Source organism: Rattus rattus, chromosome 7 (assembly GCF_011064425.1).
Source record: "Rattus rattus isolate New Zealand chromosome 7, Rrattus_CSIRO_v1, whole genome shotgun sequence".
NCBI classification, from domain to species: domain Eukaryota; kingdom Metazoa; phylum Chordata; class Mammalia; order Rodentia; family Muridae; genus Rattus; species Rattus rattus.
In genome coordinates, this window is record NC_046160.1 from 4,441,027 (window position 1) to 4,451,685 (window position 10,659).

The window sequence follows — 10,659 nt, forward strand, 5'->3', positions numbered from 1 at the left end:
TTCTATTAGGGTGCTCCCCCACCCATCACCCACTCCCACTTCCGTGCCCTGGCATTCCTCTACACTGGGGCATGAAGCCTTCCCAGAACCAAAGGCCTCTCCTCCCATTGATGTCCTACAAGACCATCCTCTGCTACATATGCAGCTGGAGCCATGGGTCCCTCCATGTGTACTCTTTGGTTGGTGGTTTAGTCCCTGGGAGCTCTGGGGGCTCTGGTTGGTCGATACTGTTCTTCCTATGGGTTTGCAAACCCCTTCAGCTCCTTCAGTCTTTTCTCTAACTCCTCCATTGGGGAAAAAAAATACCATCATGGAAAAAAAAAAAAAAAAAGAAAGAAAAAACTTTGTGATAAAAGGAAACCTTCATGTGGCACACATTGTAAATAACTCAAAAGATTGATTGATCGATTGGATTGACTGAGTGACTGAGTAAGTGATTTAGAAAGCAATAGCAGGAGTGGTGGCATATTCCTGTAGCCCCTGCTATTCCAGAGACTGAGCTACATAGAAAGACAACTTGAGCATTGAAGTTTGAGACCAACCTTGACAACATAACAAGACCACACCATCAGCTTCAAAAGGCAAAGGGGACCAGGGTATAGCTCAATGGTAGAGCATGTGCTGGACACTTGCCTAGCATTCCAAAGACCTGGGTCAAATCTACAGCACTACAAAAGTGAAATAAGAAAGAGGAGCAGGTGGTGGCTCATAACTTGGATCCCAGAACTTAGGAAGCAGAGGCAGATGGATTTCTGAGTTCGAGGCCAGCCTGGTGTACATAGTGAGTTTGAAGACTGTCAAAGCTGTACAGTTAGACCTACTTCAAAAATAAAAATATGTTTTTAAAAATAATCCTGCTCTGGGGTTGAGGATTTGGCTCAGTGGTAGAGCGCTTGCCTAGGAAGCGCAAGGTCCTGGGTTCGATTCCCAGCCCCGGAAAAAAAAAAAAAAAAAATAATCCTGCTCAGTGAATGCACAAGTTAAGAGTATTTCTACAAATGAGAAAAAATGTCCAAAGTTGGATATAATGCTACATACGCTAAGATTCTCAGAAGGCTGAAGCAGGAGACTCAATAGCTTGACACCAGTCTTTTTCTTTTTTGGTTCTTTTTTTCCAGAGCTGGGGACCGAACCCAGGGCCTTGCGCTTCCTAGGCAAGCGCTCTACCACTGAGCTAAATCCCCAACCCCGACACCAGTCTTAATATACAGCAAGACCTTGTCTGGAACATAAAAAGAGAGGGCCAGCAAGATGACTCACCAGGTGAAAGGACCTGTCACATCCTGTAACTTCTGTTTGACTCTTGAAAACCAACTCCCACAAGTGTCCTGACCTCTAACTGGGCACGTGCCCCTGGTCTTTTCTATACATATATTTCCATACATCAATTTCAATTCAAAGCACTTCCCAAACAAGTAAACCAGGCTTCTGGTGCCAAAAGAACTCAGAAAGGCAAAGAGCGGCTGGAGATGACCCCGTGGCTGAGAGTGTTTGCTAATCGTGCAGAGGAGCAGGGTTTAACTCTCATCCACAAGTGCGTGCTCTGACACGCTCTTCCAGCTTCCGTAGGCACGTGCACACCTGTCATCTGCATACATAGACTGCACACACATACACATAAAATTCAATTTTTTTAAAAGGCAAGAAAATTCTTGTCTTCTTTCCATCTGAACACTCCAGTCTAGTACGGTGCCTCACACCTGTAATCCCAGGACTCAGGAGCTCAAGGTCAGCCTCAGCTACACAACAGGCTTTGAGACAGACTCTCTCTCTCTCACACACACACACACACACACACACACACACACACACACACACACACCCCCCAAAGCTATGAGGATAGTTGACAACAAATTCAATTATCAGAATATAAGCACTTGGGAAGAATGAAAACCTGTGTTGACAGCAAAGGGACAGCTATTTTCATAGCGCACACACTAGGCTGTATCAAGGGGACAGCTATTTTCATAGCGCACACACTAAAGCTGTATGACAGTAGCTTACAAATGGCTACTTGAAGAGCTTTACTTAAGCCTTTAAGGGCTTTGTAACTTTGTATGTGTAAATGCTAATGAAATCAAAGGACACAGTAAGGCAATGAAGCCTACTTTATGATTATTCCAGACATAGCTCCTGGGTATAAAACTGTCTCTCTTGCTCACAACTTAGGTGTCTTAGCACCTAAGTACAGTAAGTGCTCAAACGCATTTGCCCAGGTTCTTTGCTTGTTTGTTGTTTTATGTAACAGAAAATTAGGTTGAGGGAAATTAAAAAAAAAAAAAATCAATCAAAATAAGGTCAAGACCTGTGAGCATGGGCTGCATTTAGTACTTCGCTTCCAAAGTAGATCTGGTGTGGAGGAGTGGATAAGTTTCTAAAATCAGGAAAGCAAAGATCATGGTCAATGACGGTTATCCAGTTTACAGCATGTCAGCATGCACAGGCACCTTACCTGTTCACCTGTACTAAAACCACAACCTGAGTCTCACCAGGGGAATTTTAACAGTTAGGTCTCAATTCAAGGATATTCTATAAAATTTCTGATTAGGATTAAAGCTCTCATGTCATCAAAGGTAACTCTAGAAACTAGTTGTGTAATAAAAAGGGACACCAGAGAAAATTTAAGGAAATCTGAATGACTTGCTTAATTAACAATAATACAGGAACCTTGTTTCCTTATTGTAACAAGGTATGTAAGAAGCTAATCTGAGAAACTGGGGAAGGTTTTACATGTTTTCTGCAAATGCAAAGTTATTCTAAAATAAAGTTTGCTTGAATAAAAACTAATTGATAAATGTTCTCTTGGTGGTTTTTTTTGGTGGTAAGACAGTGACAGCATTCTACTGTTGTGGAACTAAAGTATCAGTAAAGTAACATCAAAGGAATGATAAAGTCTGCATTACAAACCTCCATGTTACCATAGCTAATGCCTGTAACATTCTAGTTTCCCAAGCAACATTCTTAGTTCTCAATACTAACTACTAGCTCTTAAGAAAATTCATACCACTGTCCCCTCTGCATTGCCCCCTCTGTGGACAACTCCTATAGGTAGAGGTCATGTTCACCCTTCCACCACCCATTCATCTACATTCAGCTGACTAAACTCTGTGTCCTGACTACTAAACAAGTCCTAACTGCATCCTGTCATTACTTTTTCCTTCAGTAGTACTCTTTCCAGTTCCTCCCATTTCCTCTGAGGGTTGGACTAAACTGAGTCAAATGAGTCTTCCTCAAAAGAGGATTATGTCATTCTCCAACTCATTCTGGAGGAAATGAGACCATATTTAAATTCAGTAGTTCTTTTCTTCCCACCTAAAAACATCTTTCTATTCAACTTCACACCTCACATCACAAATCCTACTTTTTCTTTATTCAGACTAGGAAGACAGTATATATCTAAAATAAGGTTCTAAGGGCGTCTTGCTGGCAAACACAATTCTATCTATCTTGCTGGTCAAAGACATATTCTAATTAGGGTAATAAAACCTAAAAGATAATAAAAACATGAAGGAATTCCTCTTAACACCGTTCACTGCACTTTTGATACTTACTTAGCACAAGGTATTCAACTTTTGTTTTTATCTTGTTAAATCAAAGATGCAGCAGAAAAGGCAACAGTCTAGAAGAATTATATGCTGCTACAAAAGGAAAGGAATTTACGGTTGAAAGGAAGGAAGGATCTAGAAGGCTGTGATTCCAAGGCTCACAGAACAACCCTTGAGTGTCCAAGTGCATTTCCAACAGATAAAAGAGATAAGGTCAGCACACATATAAACGGGTAAGGTCAGCATACATATAAATTGTAGCACCAAGCTGAGGTGTGATAATTAAGTTTCGGCAGAACAGTAGAGATTGAGATGGAAGAAAGAAGATTGGAAACTAAGTGTTAAATTAACAAAATAAATTTCAGGGGTTGGGGATTTAGCTCATGGCCCTGGGTTCGGTCCCCAGCTCCGGAAAAAATAAAAAAATAAAAAAATAAATTTCATACCTGTGCTTAATTTAAAAGGTTGGGGGGGGTGTTTAGTAGTGCACACCTATAATCCCAGCACTTGGGTGGATCTCTGAGGCCAGCCTGGTCAACAGAGAGTTCCAGGACAGCCAGGGGATTCCAAGGCTACACAGGACTACTTTGTCTCATAAAAACAAAAACAAAACAAACAAAATAAATTAATAATAAACAGAGGATGGACATTTCGGTGACATTATCTATTAGCACATAAGTTTTCCTGTAGAAAGCAAAAGGCTTCTTTTTCCAAGAAACCTTTCCTTCCCACCCAAGCCTTCTACAACTGCCTTCTCCACTTACTCTCTTACAGCCCCTCCTGTACTGTCTCAGTTATGTTTTACTTCTTCAACCTACAGCCCCGAGTGCTCAAAACTATTACCGGAAGACTGTTTGCATTTACATAAAACCAGTTATTAAATTACACAATCCAAAACCAACAACAACAAAAAGGGTACAATAAAAAATATCCTTAGAGTTAAACAAAAAGGACATATATTTAGGGGGGTACAGAGATGTGGGTGGATCTGGAGAGTTCTACTGTATGACAGTCTTAAAGAATAAAATTATTTTAAAAATAACCATTCTTTTGAGTTGTTGAAACAAGCAGCAACAAAACATATAAGCTGTGGTGGTGTGCACCTATAAAACAGTTCTGAGGAGACAAAGGCAGGTGGATCAGGAGTTTAAAATTGTCTTTGTCTACACAAGAGGCTGATCTCGTCAGGATCCTATCTTTAACAATCAAACCAAAACTACATGCAAGCCATATATATGGTGATGCACACTACAATCCAGAATTCGAGATGCAGAGGCAGGTGGCTCTCTGGGAATTGCAGGCCAACCTAACCTACATAGCAAGCTCTTGGCCAGCCAGGGCTACATAGTCAAGAGCTTGCTCAAAACAACAGAAGACGGCAGAAGCAGGAGGGTCACTCCAATTCTGAAGCTATGAAGCCAGCCTGGACCACATAGTGAGAGCCTTCTCAAAACACACACACACACACACACACACACACACACACACACACACACACACACACACACGCAGTTTGAGTCCGATTTTTAAGTTTCACTTTGCTTTAAATCTCATGACAAACTGTTTTCAGTCTTCCGGCTTTCTGTAAATGTCCCTTTACTTCTCTTCAGTTCATTTCCTTTTCCTGCTCAACTATGAACTGTTCTCAGTGGTCAGTACACACACAGTCTCCAGCCTCTCTTCTTCTCTACAGAAAGCCTTTATGGCACCTCTTCAATGTCTTCATTAGCTTCACACTGTCATTGCAGAACAATCAAAATCCCAGTAAACACAGTTGGAATGATTTCTCCAAAACTCTACAAATGTAGTGTTTCCTTCTTCTGGTTTAACAATCAACTAAAACTAATAACAGAAACATGTTACCGAAACAAAATTGCCAATCAAAATATGACGCATGATGCATTGATAATCTATGAGTGTAAAGGCATTTTAAAACTTCACTCTCCAAAGTTCACTTATTAAACTTTAATCATTTTTCTTTCACCTTTATATACTATAATTTTCACTTATGAATTCTGCTCAAATTTGACTGCATAAAATACTAGCATTTATCCTTTAAAAGATAACTTCATTGCTAACCTATGTAAAAAGAAAAAAATGAGGGTTTTTTCATAAACCCTAAATAACGCTAGAATGTGATCATTTCAGATTCATTAGAATCGCTCGCAAATGGCTTTGAAATTCAAACGATTTTTTAAAGAGTCGTAGATTTTTTAAAGACATCGTAGGCTCTCTGATGATACCTAACACCGCTGAAATTTTAAGATGAATCATCAAAGTTGCAGAGAATAGCAAGAATGGCAATATACACCTTACCAGAATTGCAAAGGAAAGCCATTATACGATTCAGGTGAAACAGCTAGACCTGATCGGTTCGGCTTTTTCCACTTCCCCTTATCAGAGCGCAGAACCCAAGACTATAACATTACAAAGCCCCTGCTGCGGGAGAAGCCTCAAGCCCTCCGGCCGCTAGAGCACTCTATTGCACTCAGCCGGCCACGTGGCTGTCACAATCAGAAGACAGGAGAAAGAGCACCAACTAACCTGGAAATAATTAACCGCTCGCGGCGGAGTTGCAAGTAGGAAAAAAGAAGTCTGTCATTTCTCTGCACTTATGACTCCTCCTCCCACCACCACCCAAAAGGTGAAAAGGAAAGGCTTTAAAGCAGAAACGAAGTGCAAGATCTCGAGAGTGTGGGTTCCCAGTGAAACAGCTACCCCAACTCGCGTGAGGTGTGGTGAGAACCCTGGCATTTTGCAAGGGGGCAGCCGGGGGCGGAGTTTGGAGTGCAGACCCAGCACCTCGCACGTGGACTCCCTCCCCCTACAACCCCGTCCCGGCTTCGGCCGCCAGCTAGTGCACGCGGGCTGGCACCCAACCTCAAGGCCGCCGAGCACCGTGCACCCTTCCCGGTCCCGGCGCTGGCCGGAGTGCATTAGTAACCTCGGCCCCGAAAGAGATGGCGAACAGGAAGTGCCCATATTGCAACGCCGAAACAGTCCAAGTCCCAACCCCCCAACTCCCCCGGGCAACAACGCTCGGGGAAGCCGGCCCGAGAAGCCGCGAGAGCGGGCCGGGGTCGCCACCCCACATCCGGGCCCCGCGCCCGAAGTTCACGCGGGTCGCGCGCGGCGCCTCCTGGGCACTACTTCTCCGGGCCCAACCATCCCGCTTGGACCGGGACTCCACGCCGCGCGTGTCCCGCTCCGATGGGAACCCGAGCGGCGACGTGGCGCGGGCTCCCCGGGCTCTAAGAGCAACTCCCGGGTCGCAGGTTTCCGCCGTGCTCGCCCGGCTGTCCTCTGCCCACTGAGGCTCCGGTTGCGCGACGCCCCCTCCGGACGGTCATTACCTCAGGAGAAACTCCTAACTCCTCACGGGGCCGTGCCCGCCTCGGTTCCACACCCCCAGGAGCCCACGCTCCGCCTGAGCCGCGCGCCGGGAACACCCCCGCGCCGGGCGCCAATTCTTCACGGGACAAAAATGTCCCGGCGCGTCACGGGACAGCCGCCTCGGCGCCCCACGCCCAGCGCCGGCCGCACGCGCTGCCTCCGCGCCGCACGGCCCGGGGACTCACCGTCAGCTCGGCCGCCGCGAAGGGGAGGCGAAGGCCGGGCCGGGCCGGGCCAGACACAATATGGCAGAGCACCGCAGCTGCTCCCGTGGCTCCCAGCAGCCGCCTCCGGGACACCCAGCCGCGAGCAGGCAGCGGCAGCTGCGGTGGCGGCCGCGGCAGCACCACATCCCCCTCCCGCCCGCTGGCTTCCTCCCCTCCTCCCTGCCCCGCTGCCATGGCAACGCGGCGCCAAGGCACTTGGCCCCGCCCCTCCTTCCGTCCCGCCTCCCGCGGCCGGCCCAGGCCTCCCTCCCGCCTCCTACTAGGGCGGCGGCTGCCCCTCCGGGCTGCCCTGAAGGCGGGTGGGGGAAGGTGGCGTCCGGAAGGGCGGGGCGGGCTCGGAAGGCAAGGAGGGGGACGCCCAGGGACTGAGCCCGGCGAGCAGGCGGGAAAATGAAAAGACGTCGCCTGTCCCCGGAAGGACCTATGGGAGGGCGACAGAGGCGCGGCGCGTCTGCTGAGTGGACAAGCTGGCGCGGGACCCGCGAGTGTCCGCCCGCGACCGGTGTGCTGGGGCTGCTACGACGGTCGGAACAGCCCTGGGCTTTGAAAGTGTGGGGATACGGGAAGCTTTATTGTGAACAGAGCTCCCTTCCTCTGACTAAAGTGCAGTGGAAACTCATGCGGAGCGGTTTTTAGTGGGGGGAATGGGCTTTGTAATCGGATCCAAATTTTACTAAAGTTAAGATCTACTGTGGGCCTGTCTCCCAAATAAAAATCAGTATTAAAAGGCAGAACAAGGGGTTGGGGATTTAGCTCAGTGGTAGAGCGCTTGCCTAGGAAGCGCAAGGCCCTGGGTTCGGTCCCCAGCTCCGAAAAAAAAACAAAAAAAAAAAAAAAAAAAAAAGGCAGAACAAAAAAAAATGTACAGAGCCCTCACTAATTGCTTTGTACAGTAATAAGGACTTAATATGTATTGTGCACGTATTGCCTACACTGTATTGCTGGTACAATGCTGCTACACAAAACGGGAGTGTCTGGTTAATTCTGAGTTTCAGACAAATGTGGAATTATTTTTAATATTAAGTACATTCCCTTTGGGGTATACTTCCTGGTTTCAGGTTTTGGCGAATCTACCAACCCTCCACTTTACATATAAGGAAACTGAAGCCTAGAAATAGCCTATCAAGCTGCCCTGGGTGGTGCAGTTTTATGTATCAGTACTGGGTAGGGTGAGGCTGGAGGAGTGCCATGATTTAAAGGTCATGCTGGGCTTCTTATGGAGTTTCTGTCTCAAAGGGAAAGCGAGATACTGTGCCACCTCATTCCTGTAATCTCGGAACTTGGAAGGTGGACATGCTCAAATGTTTAAGGCCATCTACATAGGAAGTAGGGGGGAGGGGGACGGGATATTCCGTCGACTATCTGGAAAGAAAACTATAATTTGAGTTTACAGTATGAACATGGAAATTAAATCTTAAAGTTTGTTTAAATTACCCAGCTTTTTAAAAACCTCGCTACTGATACCTGTTTCACACAGATATTAAATGGATTAAGAGAAAAGGCATTTGAAACCAAGACATTGCCTGCCTGCTTGCTCAACAGAACGTCACTGGGCTCCCGATGAACGGCTGCTGACTAGATAGATATTCAGTGTCTTCGCATATAAAGTGAGCGGACTGTGAAGCAGGCTACCTGCTCAAGGTAAAGCAGATGGCCTTCGAGGATGACAGAGATGCAGGAGAACTGCAGGCATCCTGATGTACAAGAACAAAACCGGAAGTATCTGATCCCCTCATTCCACATACAAGAACATTATTCATGTGATCCATGGAAGCTCATCTATCAGTTCCACTTACCCTTTTTTTGTCCTTTTAATGTCCCAGAGAGCCCAGCTTTCTTCATTCAGAGTAAGAAGTGTCAAGACCCTTTCCCATTCCAGCCCGGCTCATGGGCCAGTGACACCCAGAAATTAAGGTTTTTGGAACGCAGTAGTCGTGGACGGGTGCTCCGCGGCTATCATCATGCCACATAATAGATTGAATTGCACCACAAACAATATGGATATCGTTTGGACTACCACGAGGAAAAGAGAAGATGGGGAGACCCAAGAACGTTCAAAGAAGGCAAAGAAAAAAAGAAAAAAAAAAGATTGACCTGAAGGCTAAGGTCTCCCTTAAACAGTGCCACACCAAGAAAATATAAATGAAAAAGACTACTAAGGTGCATGAAAAGAGAAACACCAAGCAGAGGATGATCAGAAGACTCCACAGGGAGCACTCCCTGCCTCTCTGCTGGACAGAGAGCAAAAGGACTTTCCGACATGATTAAGCAGAAGGAAAAGCAAGGGCAGGGAAATGGGAGGTCTCTCTGCCCAGAGTTTGTGCCCAAGGAGAAACAAAACTATTGAAAGTTATTCGAACAGGAAAAAGAAAAAAGTCATGGAAGAGAATGCTTACAAAGGTCTGCTTTGTTGGTGATGGTTTTACAAACATGAAAGGTTCATTAGGCCAATGGGTCTACATTGCAAAATAGCCCATGTCACACATCCTGAGCTGAAAGCTACCTTTTGCCTGCCTATACTCAGTGTAAAAAAGAATCCATCGTTGGGGATTTAGGTCAGTGGTAGAGCGCTTGCCTAGCAAGCGCAAGGCCCTGGGTTCAGTCCCCAGCTCCGAAAAAAAAAGAAAAAAAAAGAATCCATCATCCCCATTATATACAACCCTGGGTGTGATCACCAAAGGTGCAGTTACTGAGAGAATGTGAGTGAGTTGGGTCTTGTAACACAGGAGGCAAGGTTATTTGGGGAAAGTGTGCTCAAGTTACCAACAATCCTGAAAACGACTGGTGCATAAATGCAGTCTTGCTGGTATGACAGTGACATCATACAAGTCATTCCACTCACTACCGAAGACTACACACTGTCAGGAAAACACCATCACTGGATCTTTCTGAACTACCAAGCAGCCTTACTGCATGTGCAGCCCATCGAGAAATATTTATTAAATTGTAAAGGGAAATAAAAAATGTCTCAAGCCAAATGCGAGATGTGCTTCAGCTAGAAGAGCAACAGCTACTGCAAATCTCCTTACATAGCATCACGCTTGCCCTTCACGTGCACAAACTGAAGAAGACACAGAAGAGAAAAAGCACCTCTCGGGCTACACAGAGAAGCCCTGTCTCAAAAAACAAACAACAAAAAAAGAAGCCTCGGCCAAGGTTATCTGCTAGCCTTTCACCTCCTGACAGAGATGGACTAATATAACTAATACAGTATTTGATATATAGAATGAACTTTATATTCTATGTAGCTCTCTTTCCCATTCATCGCTGTCTATTTTAAACTCAAGTAGCTAAATGCTTTTCCTGAATTCCAGAAGAATCATAAGAGTTTGAAAGCTGGAGATCAGAGATAAATCACCCCAGGAGCCAGCCTACCATCAAATATACAGAAAAAGTGTACACTTTGTCCAAGGTGAAGTAATGAATCTTCTGCATCTTCCTTCATCCATTAAGCCTTCTCTGCTGGTTCTCTGCAGTGAACGGTCAAGCCCAGA

The 10,659-nt window shown here is 45.7% G+C and overlaps 1 protein-coding gene across 3 annotated transcripts in view; it reads right to left on the reverse strand.

The window, feature by feature from the left end:
- Foxn2 (forkhead box N2) overlaps positions 1 to 7,231 on the reverse strand; it is a 44,054-nt gene extending 36,823 nt beyond the window's left edge. Inside the window, exon 1 of one of the 3 annotated variants that reach the window (XM_032908704.1) lies at positions 7,124 to 7,231. The gene's annotated coding sequence lies outside the window, so the exon portion shown is untranslated. Of the gene's footprint in view, positions 1 to 6,089; positions 6,266 to 6,898; positions 6,983 to 7,123 lie in introns of those variants that run through there. The other 2 variants (XM_032908705.1, XM_032908706.1) reach the window with 2 other exon arrangements.
- Positions 7,232 to 10,659: the final 3,428 nt, after the last annotated feature.